This window comes from Primulina eburnea, chromosome 7 (assembly GCF_022965805.1).
Source record: "Primulina eburnea isolate SZY01 chromosome 7, ASM2296580v1, whole genome shotgun sequence".
Lineage (NCBI taxonomy): Eukaryota > Viridiplantae > Streptophyta > Magnoliopsida > Lamiales > Gesneriaceae > Primulina > Primulina eburnea.
The window spans coordinates 8,886,187-8,900,008 of record NC_133107.1 but is presented as its reverse complement, the minus strand read 5'-3'; positions in this window follow the sequence as shown (position 1 = coordinate 8,900,008).

Sequence of the window (13,822 nt, the reverse complement as noted above, 5' to 3'; positions counted from 1 at the left end):
ACACACAAGATATGTTTATGGATGTTCGGAGACTTCAACTGCTCCTATGTCACCTCTTGTAACTCCTCGGGTAGGATACACTAGAAACTTTGATTTATACAACATATTGTACAAACCCACTCAGCTTAGGACTTACTCTATTGCCTAACTGAACTTCTAGTCTAGACTGATGGCAGCACCTTCTAGCCAATATTTGTTTAACATCTATATGTCAAAGACTACATACACAAGTTTTACGTCTTTGTGTGAGACTCGCTCAACTGATCTTTTAAGTTCTACTCTCTGATATATGTGAGTGATAGTGTGTGATTGTGTGAGAATTGAATAACGAATACACCAGGAAGGTGTTATCACACACTGAGGGAAAAGAGCTTCTATACTAAGCTGATAACACATGGAAGAGTTCCCTCACAATTGTGTTGATGATTTCTTGTAAGCTGGTAATGCTTTTTGGCGTGCCCTTCTTCATCACTCAATCTTGTTGTTCTATTGTCTTCACTAATCTTCATCTTCTATTTATTTTGATCGTACAGTGAGACTCAATTATTTCATCCATTGCATTTTGAATATGTTCCTCGATATTTGTCTTGTATTTTCCGACAACTATTGTGGAACGTTTTGGCTTTAACACTGATGCAACATCTATTATTGTCCTTTGATGGTACAATTGCTTTTGTACCTTTATGCACAGCTGGATTCAATTGAATAAACTTGTCGTGTTCTGCAACTGATTGGTTCTAACTGATGCTCTGAACTGATCATCTGAATTGATATTCAGTTGGGCTGAAATTGACTCGTCAATTGAACTAATTTCACTCTTTCAGTTGAACTGGTCAGCAGAATTCTTCATCAGTTGAACTCTTCATCAGTTGGTCAGGCTTCTGAAGGTCTTCTGTTGAACAACCTATCAGCTGGATAATCAGTTGAACTTGTTCAGTTTGATTAATCAGTTGGTACTTTCAATTTACATTTTTCGATAGTTTCAGTTACATTCAGCTAAATTCATACTTAGGTAAGTTTGTTAGTAACAAAATAACAAGTTTTGTTAACATCAAAATTAAACAAGATTGCCAATATGCAATATTTCAACAAACATTTTTAAGTATTGTAACACATTACTATTTGTTAGTATTTTTTTTAAAAAAATTGTTGCGAATTTAATATAATTCCTTTCTCTTCAAATAATAATTTTTATTTTTATTCATATATTTACTTATTTAATTTAATGAATTGCAAAAAAAAAAAAATACTTGTATAGTTCGTAGAGTAGATATCTTGTGAGACGGTCTCACGAATCTTTATCAGTGAGATGAGTCAATCTTACCGATATTCACAATGAAAAGTAATACTCTTAGCATAAAAAGTAATAATTTTTCATGAATGATCCAAATAAGATATCCGTCTCACAAAATACGACTCGCGAGACCGTCTCACACAAGTTTTTGTCTAGTTCGTAATTATTGTGAATGTCATTGTAGATTTAAATTTCTCAAATATATTATTTGGGTTATCCATGAATATCGTTAGGGTTGACTCGTCTCGCAGATAAAGACACAAGAGACCTACTATATATATATATATATATATATATATATATATATATATATATATATATATATATATATTTGTGTGTGGGTATGCGCCAAAAGCCAGCTAAAGTTGACGGAGAATTGAATAGAATTTTGGAAGTGTGAGCTTCCGGGTATTGTGATGAGACAATGTTTTCTTGGTGTTCATACTCGTACCAAAAATCAGGATAATTTGAAAATTGACTTTGGTCAAATATTTTTTAAAAAAATTGCAAAATAATCTTCAAATATTCAAGAAATACAAAGGCTAAAAAATTAAAAATAAAAAATAAAAAATAAAAAATAAAAATTAAAAATTTAGATTTCAAATTCATAGTTAAATAAATGTCATTTAGTTAAATAATCCCCACCAAAAACAACGCGCATCGAGACCGTCCATTGTCGGTAAAATCAACGGTTCAAACAACGTCAACGCAACCCTTAATTCAAATTTGACCCGTTATGCATGGCATAAATATTGGCAAAACATATTTTATTATTTCATATTTAGAAAAATATTATTTCTTTACTTGGAAATTAGATTATCAAACAAGATAAATTCAGTATCTCATTTTTGAAATTTTCTATCCTATGGCTATAGCTGGAGTGTTTTTTTTCGTATGAAAATTTAGTTTTTAAAACATTAACACATGATGTCAATTAGAAACTCATATCATCTAATAATATTGGGATATAACGAGAATTATTCCGATGAACATAGACTAACTTGCAGATGACAAAAATTTGTGTGAGATGATCACACGGGTAGTATTTTGTGAGACATATATCTATTTGAGTCATCCATGAAAAAGTATTACTTTTTATGTTAAGAGTATTAATTTTTATTGTGAATATCGGTACGGTTGACCCATCTTACAGACAAAGATTCGTGAGACCGTCTTACAAGAGACCTACTCCTTGCGTATTTTAAGTTATTGTCAGGAGGATGTCAAGTATTATCCAATCTCATTATCAAAATTTGTTAAAGAACACAAATTAACCTTGTATATCTGGTTTTATGGTTATATATATATATATATATATATATATATATATATATATATATATATATAAGCATGTTGGTTTAATCACTGATATAATACATATTAGTGATCGTCGCACGTAATTATAATTTAATCATGAGGAGGAAATTTTTTTAAAATAAAACTTATAGGGGTGGTGTTTTTTTTCATATATATATATATATATATATATATATATATAAATATATATCTATACTATCTATTAAGTGTGAGGACCCTATAGTAACTACCTAGAGAGGACACCAACTTTTTTTTCCACTTTTACCCTTATATGATACTAATATTACACTTTTGTTTTTTGTTTTGTTTTTTTAATTTCAACACACACTTTTATTTTTATTTTTTTATTTCAACCATTAAATTTAAATTTAGTCCCTCCAAAATTTGTCAAATTTCACTTTAGTACATCGATAATAATAAAAAAGATTGTAAACACACGCAACGCGTGTGCATAGTAACTAGTATATATATATATATATATATATATATATATATATATATATATATATATATATATATATCCAGCACACCAACCGTGCACAATAGGTGAGTGACACCTCATTGATGCTCACAAAAGTGTGCATGATAGATGTGCATGATATCAAATCTATATATATATATACATATAGATCAGGAAAAGTTTGTGATTTATTTATGTTGTGAATAATAGTGAATCTCGAGGCAGCCAAATAATTAAATTCAGGAAAATTGTCCTAAATATGCAGACAAAGTTCATTTGTTTTTTGAAATAAAATACAGGCATTAAATACAATTCGTCAGTTTACTCTTTTAAGAATCTTGATCTATTGCATATATACATCTACATATACATATATATTTGGGATAATATGAAAAATTGACATGTGTCATTTATTTTAATTTTATTATGATTTTTCACTTTTGGTGAACGGAATTCTATCCTCATTTTTTTCTTTATTATAATAATAATAAAAACAATAATAATTATAATAATATAATCTAATGATTTACAAAAGAAATGTGTGTAGAAAATTTTAGTTTTTTTTAATGTTAAAATAAAATAATTTAAAACTCAATATTTTACATTAAATCTTATATAAATTTGCATTCTACAGTAAAACGTTTACACTTATATTTATCATTTCTATTTTTCTAATTTTTGCGGTAAAAATATACTTTAAAATAATATATTTTTAAATTTAAATGCTAAAACAATTTATATTAAAAAATTTATATTCTGTCAATTTATAAATGTTAATGAATTTATTCAAACCGTTTGTAAATTCGACTCTTGTTGAAATATTTATTCTATTTTCTTTTTGAACAATAAATCTTATATTTAACTAAAAACTGGATCTCTTCGTCTTTTCATTTTTAACACTATAAAATTTTAGCTCGACGAGTTCAAAAATATATCTAGATCGAGTGGCATAATCATGCTTGAGGTTGCGAGAAATTTTAAACTATAAAAATTTGTGTGAGACGGTCTCACATATCGTATTTTGTGAGTCATATATTTTATTTGGGTCATCTATGAAAACTAAGAGTATTACTTTTATTGTTTTGTCGGAATATCCGATATATTTATTGTTTTGGCATTTACAATTTTTTTTTTCCGGAATACATAATAATGCTGGCAATATCAGAAGATCAATGAAATTTCCCAAAAAAGTTTTTAAAAATGCAAAGTTAAATTTATTGCACTTTCATTCAATTTTGATTAATTAAATAACCAAAATCTCATTTACGCCAACTTACGTAAGAGAGAGCCACGCACATGAATGATATAAATATTACTATTGCTTTGGCTTTATTGGAAGTACTTACTAGATTAGATATTTTTTTTAGAAGTATATTATAAAAATATAATGTAATTGTTCGCATTATTAATAAGACTTGAGTGTGAACCCAAGATTTGTTTATCTTGAGCAAAGAAAATACAAAAAAATAATTAAATTTACCTAAATAAATCAGAAAATCTACCAGCGAACATCATGACTCGAACTTGAGACCAACCAGTCTCAAATCTTCAATTTTAGCTTGTAGGATCGGGTAAAGTTTTTAGAAGAGAGGTTGAATAAACACTTAACAATTTTGGTTAATTTAACTGGGTTGGCAACTAACTTTTATATATTGTCAAGTGTCGATGTCAGTTGACTAACAAATAAGTGCGGAAAAAATCCAAAATGACATATTAAAATAAATCACAAACAAGGTTGTCTAAATGAGCTGAAAGTGGAAAATAGACATATATTGTAACGACCCATTACAGGCCCAGTGGACCGCCCATACGGCCCACTGCCCCGATCGACCCAAGACTATCCCGATCTTGGGTTCCCTCAAAGGAGCCTTTTCCTTCACGGACTTTCCATAGGCGTCGTACGGGTTAATCATAGGATCTCCCCCTATCTACCAAGGGGTTTCTTTCGCCTCCCCTTGGTAGGGAGGAGGAAGATTCTAGTACTAGATTCATGCTCCTATATCATCATTTCTTCCGTCTAAAAGACTCACACTAGAAAACTTTGGATTATACAAATGATTTGCAAGATCCCAGTTTAAGTTAGACTTAAACACTATCAAATTGAAACTCCAAGCCCAAAGCAAATCTCTACATATAATAAACAGTATCCAAACCGCTATTTGAAAGTAATAAATTACAATACTAACTTAGCATTTGATAATCCTTAGATGATCATATACAATACTTTTTGAAAGTGAGACTTAAACACTATCAAATTGAAACTCCAAGCCCAAAGCAAATCTCTACATATAATAAACAGTATCCAAACCGTTATTTGAAAGTAATAAATTACAATACTAACTTAGCATTTGATAATCCTTAGATGATCATATACAATACTTTTTGAAAGTGTACCAATCTTATTGAGTTTTGTTGAAATGAAAGTTTGAATATTTGATTTTTTCAATAGTTAGAAGCACAATTGTTCAGCTGAATTTCTTCTCTATATATAGTTTCTGTACCAAAGAAATTTGTCCATTGGTTTGTGTCCATTGACTGTGTTTTATTCCATGTCAGCATATTTTTGATAAATTTACGGTTAGTTTTATAATGTATACTGTTGTGATTAGTTTTGTCTGCTTGTGTAAATTGTTCTAGTACACTGAAATCTTTGAAACTCAGTGAGAAAAACTGATAATCTAATATGAATTATTTCAGTTTATGACCATATCAGTTTTGTTCGATTAGATCAGTTTCGTTTAGGTATGTTTTGCCTTAATTATTTGTTGACACCAAAACATAAATTTTTTTTTAACCAACATTAACAATTGGACCAAAGCCTCATCCACCATATACTAGATATAGACAAAAACTTGTTTGAGACGGTCTCACGTGGTCGTATTTTGTGAGACATTTCTCTTATTTGAGTCATCCATGAAAAAATATTATTCTTTATACTAAGAGTGTTACTTTTTATTGTGAATATCGACAGGGTTGATCCGTCTCATAAATAAAGATTTGTGAGACCGTCTCACAAGAGACTTACTCATAGAGATATTAATTAAGTATCATGCATTATGATAAAAATTCTTATATGCATTAAATTTCTTATCTTATTATAAATTACCAGTACAGAATGAGAGATTTTATTCAGACATAGCAAACGAAGTTTGTCGGAAGAGGTAGACAACTTTAGCGATGGGTGGATTGGTATTTGGTACTACCCAATCCTTTTACTTTTCAATTTTTTCTTTTTGGTCTCTACCGAATTGTCTCTTTCTTTTTGTACCTAAATTATAAATAAAATAAGATATATTCTAAGTTAAAGGACATCGAAACAATTTACAGACAAGATGATGTGTTTACTGTTTAATCGATAAAATTCTAAAATAGTGCGGTACCAGCTTTCTCAGAGTTTTATCTTAGTGTAATAATTCTTTTCTTCTGCATATTTAGCGCGATTTTCGCTTGAATGCTGACATGATAATAAAATCGTGCCATTTATATTGCATTAGAATCGGATTTTTACAAGTTAGAGAACTAAAACCCAGTGTAGATCGGTCAATATTTCGTAGAATGATTTTTGGAAATTTTTTATATATTTACTTTGTCTATTATATCACAATTCAATTTATGAATTTAATTCACCTTCCATCTGGATTTTCGAACAACAAATTCGTAGTTCTATGAGTTGTTTCAAAGATTATTCATTTAATCATGATTTAAATGATAATTATTCATTTAAATACTTTAAAGATTATTATTCATTTAAATACTTTAAAGATTATTATTCATTTAAATACTTTAAAGATTATTATTCATTTAATTATCAGATAAAAGTAGATTACTAATGACACATATTCATTTCTAAGAAAAATTTTCGAAGTATCAAAAATATTATTTTATAAAAAAAATTCGTGTGTAATAATTACTTGCGTAAAAATAATATTTTTCTCTCTTTTAATTGGTTTTTTTGTTCTGATTTTGTTAAAAAAAAAATTTCCTATGTGATTTTATTTTAATTTTATTTTTGTCGGGTCCATGTAATTTTCGTGATCTGTTATTCTTATAAATAACTTAGATATATGCATTAATTATTAGGATTTGATGATATTAAAAAAAGGTCAAAATGTCGAATGTCTAATTATGAGCGAGCATCAAGTAGTTGGGAAACAATCAAAATTAAAAATTGTTGACTTTGAAGCGACTAATATTGAAAATGGTAATAGTAGAATACACATACGGGTCAACCCTACCGATATTCACAATAAAAGTAATACTCTTAGCATAAAAAAATAATACTTTGTCATGGATGACCCAAGTAAGAGATCTGTATCACAAAATACGACCCGTGACATCGTTTCACACGAATTTTTGCCTAACTTTTATCAATTTTATTTTTTAAATGACAGGAGAACACATAACATCTACTCTTCTATGCATCCTTGGTAAATCCTCGAACTAATGCAATAATCTGTAAATCAAGTTTGTCAAATAAACCACGCTGCACAAGCTCTTATATCCACTCTTCTTGATTTTATGGATTGAGGAATTTTAGAAGAGGGTTGATAGAAAGCTCCAAATATATATAAATTGTGACCACATTCGGATATACGAATCTACGTTAGGGAGAATCATGGGAAAATGACATACAGTACCACAAAAGATGAGTCGGATGAAACTCGAATAATCCAGATTAAATTAAAATTAAAACAAAGACGAATGAAATAAGAATTATAGGGGTGCAATGAAAAAGTAATGGTAAATTTATACTATATTAATTAATTTGAGAAATAGCTTTGATACCCCATAGATGAGCTCACTACCCCTGACCCATCATTAGCCCAAACTGAAAAACATGTTCATCAAGTACCCATATATTCTCCTATAAATATCAGATTTGAGTGCTTAATTCATTCATTCATTAAATATATTATTTTTAGCAGCACCCTTGGCTGCTATCCATTTATATCCTCAGTCTCTGACTTGAGCGTCGGAGTGGCTACGTCGGGACATCCTCTTAGCCCCTTCTAACGCTCTTATTCATGATTTCAGGCTCAGAACAATTTCGAACCTGCGTCTGAACTAGTGATATTTGCTAGAATCAGATCTTAAATTTCCCGTGAATATCAATCACATTTACAAAATAAATTAAGCAGTTTTAGAAAATCTTCAGGCGAATTATTGAGTCTGTCACCTTCTAATAATCTTGGCCATTTTTCGCATAGGAAAATTAGTGTAATAATTAAAATGATTTTATTATTATTTTTAAATTAAATTTGTGATTTTTTTATTATAATATTTTCATGGAGGAGTTACATGCTCATGTAAAAATTCAAAATTTAGATAAATAGAAATATATATTTTAATACTTTTTTAAAATTTTTGAAAAGTTTATTATGTATGATGAAGTAAAATTTTATTAAACTAGATTTTTAAATAAAAATTGAAAAAATTGATAAATTGAGAGGGGTATGTTTGGAAATTCAAAAAACATTTAGTACAAATAGTACAATTTATAAGACATAATTCAAAAATACTATCCAATAACAAATTACAAATACCGATAGTAATAGCCGAGTACCGGACATGCCCCAACCCAACATGAAACAAAGAGGATTTCTGTCGTTGATCTTAAAAATATAACTAGTTATAGTATATTTGTCAATGTCCCGAGATGACACTTGACATTGTCGTTGCTCTCATAAATATTTTTAAAAACAATAAATCTCAGAAGTACAAAAACGTGAAATTAAATTTTACAAAGAGATATATACACTCGACTCAATATGATCAAATCCTAATCACACCTCCCTTAATTTACTCCTTAGCATTAAGTAAACCTTGTAAAAAATTTCACTTATCGAGAACTTATACAAATAATTATTGACAAAAACTTATGTGAGACGGTCTCATGAGTCATATTTTGTGAGACAGATCTCTTATTTGGGTTATCCATGAAAAATATTACTTTTTATGCTAAGAGTAATACTTTTTATTGTGAATATCGATAGGATTGATCCGTATCACAGATAAATATTCGTGAGACCGTCTCACAAGAGATCTATTCATAGTTATTATATGACATTCCAAAAAATCAAGTGGTCCAAAACATCTATTGAGTAATTCATGTCTTTCTTCATTCTTTTACATGTACATTCAGAAATCTATTCAGGATGATCGATCCGCTGCAAATTTCTTCAACAAATTCTACCCCCAAAAATAAGAGAAAAAAACTTCTTCAACAAATTCTACCCCCAAAAATAAGAGAAAAAAACTACACGGTATTTCATTCGCTTGTCGGCAACTCGAAACGACAAAGGGGACAACACCGACTAGTCCTGAACCATGTCTTGATGCAATCTCCATGAAATACATGAGAGCACGACATACATAGTCCTTCGCAACACTTGTAGAAATCTTCGAGACAAATCGCGCGCAACTCCCATAAACGCCACGAACTAATTATACCGTCTGTGGCATTGTTCTCCTCGAAAATATGCTCGTGACTGATTTCAAAAGGGATATGGAGATCCAGAACATGGTGGCCGGAGGAGGCAAGAATACCCTTTGCGGTGTCGACCGCGAAGTTCATCAGTTCTTCACGCATTTGATAGGTCATGGGATAATCCGTCAGCAGTCCATCCAGTTTTTCACACGCTTCTTTCCAGTTATCGAAATCATGCACGTCCACACGGATCGATTTCGTGATGGTGGGCAACTCTTCGAAGCTCATGAAATCAACATGCCTATCATCATGTGTTCTCATCATATAGATGTACACGGGATTGCAAGAGAAACAAAAATTAATGGTATGAAATTTTTGATCATCGACTGCTTCCATTCTCGACACGACGACACTGGATTTTCGTACTCTAATCCTTGGTGACATTCATCCATGTTTTCTTCCATCCTCATCATGGTTTCGATACTCGCCGACGAAAGCAAATGGCGTTCTTCACGAAATTTGTATGGTTCGATTTAATGGCTTGGTCGAGGGTTCCTTTGATATATGTAGAAATATGTATACAACAATGTAGTGTGTGTTGTTCATTAGACTCCCTGCTTATGCTGGGAAATTTCAGGTTTTTAATGATTTTGTATAAATCTTTTAAGATTTTCTTGAAGTGATTTAGTAATTTCTTGATTTTGTTTCATATTTTATCAAATGAAAATTTTAAAAATCGATTCGATATGGAAATTAAATAGAGAGAGAGAAATTATCAACATGGTAATTAATTTCCTTATATTGTATCTTCGCTTATCTTGAAACTTTGCATTATAAATATTTAAATTTGAAAAACTATGTTATTTTAATAGGGTACAATATATCTTTTTGGATATAATCGTATGAAGACAATGATTCATTTATTTTTACGGAGGCATTAAAATATTTATTAATAAAATAAAACAAGAATAATAAATAGATACACCTAAAGGTGTGTTTGGTTGAGTGGATTAAATAAGGATAGATTAATAGTCAAATATTTATCGTTAAAATTTTAAAATGTTTTAATAATCATTTTGACCCGGTTGCATAAGAAGATAACCATTAAAGAAAAAGGTAAAAAAATTTGCTTATAAAAAAGTAAATATGATTTGGGCTTATATAATTCAACTTCATTTTTTCAAAAAATATGCAAATAAGTTGATATGTCTTATGTGTTATTCGTAATGCAGTTGACAAAAAAAGCTAAAATTATTAAAAATTGACAAATGTTTGAATTGCAAATTTTCCGTTTTTAAAAATTGACAAATATCAAGTACTAACGTTCCTTAATTTACCCTACATTAATAGCACATCAAAAATTTGTGTAAGACGGTTTCACATGTCGTATTTTGTGAGACGCATCTCTTATTTGGGTCATCCATGAAAAAATATTATTTTTTATGCTAATAATATTACTTTTTATTATGAATATCGATAGGGTTGACCCGTCTCATAGCTAAAGATTCGTGAAACCGTCTCACAAGAGACCTACTCTAATAGCACAACTTTACGCTAACTAAAAAAATTAGATTTTAATCCATTCACCCTTAATTCACCATACATTAATAGCAAACCATTACAAAATTCAGAATCTACAACCCTCACAACATTCGGTCGAAAAAAGTTGGAGAAAAGAGGAGGCCGCTGTCAAGCAGAAGAAGATTGTCAAATCCAAGGCTGCTGCTCCTAAGAAGCCTAAGAGGAATCTGATAATCCAAGCCAGTGATGTTGAGAGACTCCTTCTCCGAAGCTGATTAAGAAGCCAAGATCTCAAAAAACGAATCCTATAGCCGCTGATGGACAAAACTGGCTCAAGACTGGATTTACCTCATGCTCTAACTGATCTGAAGGACAAGGCCAAGCTGATAGAGGAGCCAAGGCTGATAAACTCCATTCAGACTCACATCAATCTCATAATGGATGAAATAAATGAGTATGCTGAGTTGAAGATGGAACATTACGACGAATGGGTACAGTTTCGGACTGTAACCCTGCTATTACGCGACTTGTTGTTTCACGATTTTAAATTGTTAAATAACGTTGATAACGTATCTCGGTTTCGAGAAGGATACGGGAGACCTGACAAAGATATTATCATGAACATTACCCTTTTTATTAGATAATATACACTAAATACTATAGTTATTTTTGTCAGTGACAATACATGAGATAAAATATAAAGAACACATATAAGAATGAAAAATCACTTGAACTACAACAAAAACCTCAAGGACAACGAATAACATCCGTTGTTTATTTGTTGTCGTTGGTAATTTAAAACTGTTGTAACTGATGGTGTTGTTGAAAGTGCATACTAGGACAATGGTTTTAAATCGTTGTCGTAGCTATCATATTACGACAGTTTTTCAAAAACTGTCGTTAATTAAACCGTCGCTAATTTATGATATACCGTCGCTAAGGTTTTGAGTAAGCCGTCGCCCATTAGCAATGGTTTAAGATAAATTAGCGACGATTTTTGACTAAGCCATCACTAATTAGCGACGATTTTTTACTACGCAGTCGCTAATTAGCGACGGTTTAGACATAATATGTCGCTAATTTTTAAAGTAAAATAAAAAAATTACTTTTATAATTTAATAAATCTACCAAAAAAACTTACAATCTCACTAAGCTAATAATACTCATGATCTTAACTAACACTTAAGAGAGAAACATTTATCGTAGATGTGAAGTGTTGTAGAGGAAAATGGACCGAAAACTCGATATGTATAGACAGTTTGAGACAGTTTTTGATAAAGCCATCGCTATTAGCGACAGTTGTTTACGACGATTTTTGTTTAACCGTCGCTATTTTAAAAATTGTGATGGTTGTTTAATTGCGACGATTTTTGTTTAAAATGTCGCTATTTTAAAAATTGCAACGGTTTTATAGTGATAGTTAAGAAAAATCGTCGCTAAATATAGCAACAATTTTTACAAAATCGTTCTTCTTTGTCCAAAAAATAGATGCAATAATAATTTGTTGTACAAATTAATTGTTAATTACATACTAAAATAGTAAAATAAAAAATATGAAAAATATATCCAAAATTTTGGTTATGTCATTATTACTGTAAAGTAAAAAAAAAATTGATCAATGATAAACCTATAGTGTTCTAAAAATCCATATTAAGCAGTTTTTAAGCTCAATTTAAAAACATTTTTTAGATGAGAACATTTCATTTAATTTTATATATTATATAATATAGTAGATTTAAAAACATAAATATATATATATATATATATATATATATATATATATATATATATATATATATATATATATATAGACACACATATGCATATAGATAACTAATAAAAATTCATAAACATAGATATGGCTTACTAATAAATAATTGCCTTATTTTTATTATATTATATTGTAGATTTGTGAGAAATCATTAATTATTACAAATTTTAACACTTTTAGGTTATTTAGAACTTGAAATTGAAATTGTAATAATTTATTCTTAAATGTACGGTAATTTTATACTTTTTATTTATTATTTTACTCAAAAATAATTAAATTATATTTAAAATAAAAAAAATCACTTCAGCCAATCCAAATCTCTTTTTTAAGTCTGAAAATCTTGAAATTTGATCGATTTAAAACCTTTCTTATGCATAGGGATGAAAACAGGGCGGGTTTTTCATCATCATCCCCGTCCTTGAATTTCATCATCTCATACACGTCTCGATCCCCGTTTTTTCGGGACGTAATTAACTATCAATGATTATGAACTCGGAGAAGTAATTAACTATTCGAAAAAACGTAGAGATAAAAAAAAAAAAAATTATGAAGAATATTATACAGACTTGTCAAATATCAACAAATTAACTAGCTAATTGGCATCTCTAAACGGCAGATGGGACAATAATGACTAGACCTGAGCCACTTCTTGATGCAATCCTCATGAAAAATATGGGAGCACGGCATGGATAAAACTTCGCAACCAGCGTAGAAATCTTCGAGGCAGATCGGACAGCTCTCTTCGTTTTCGTGGGAACTAGTGGTCTTGATCTGTAAAGATTCAATGGAAGATTCTGTAGCCGGAACCATCCCAGAATTGTCCTCTTCTAGCGACATTCGAGTCATAAATTCCACGGCGAGATCATTTTCATCAAGTACTCGTCTGTTACATATCACTACAACAGTTAAGGGAATGATCAAAACGTTGAAATACGGGGGCAAGATCAGCCTGATCATGAGATCTTTTGCGGTGTCCAGTGCTAATTCGTTCAACTCTCGACGGTTATCATCGTCCAGAGGCCATTCTCTCAG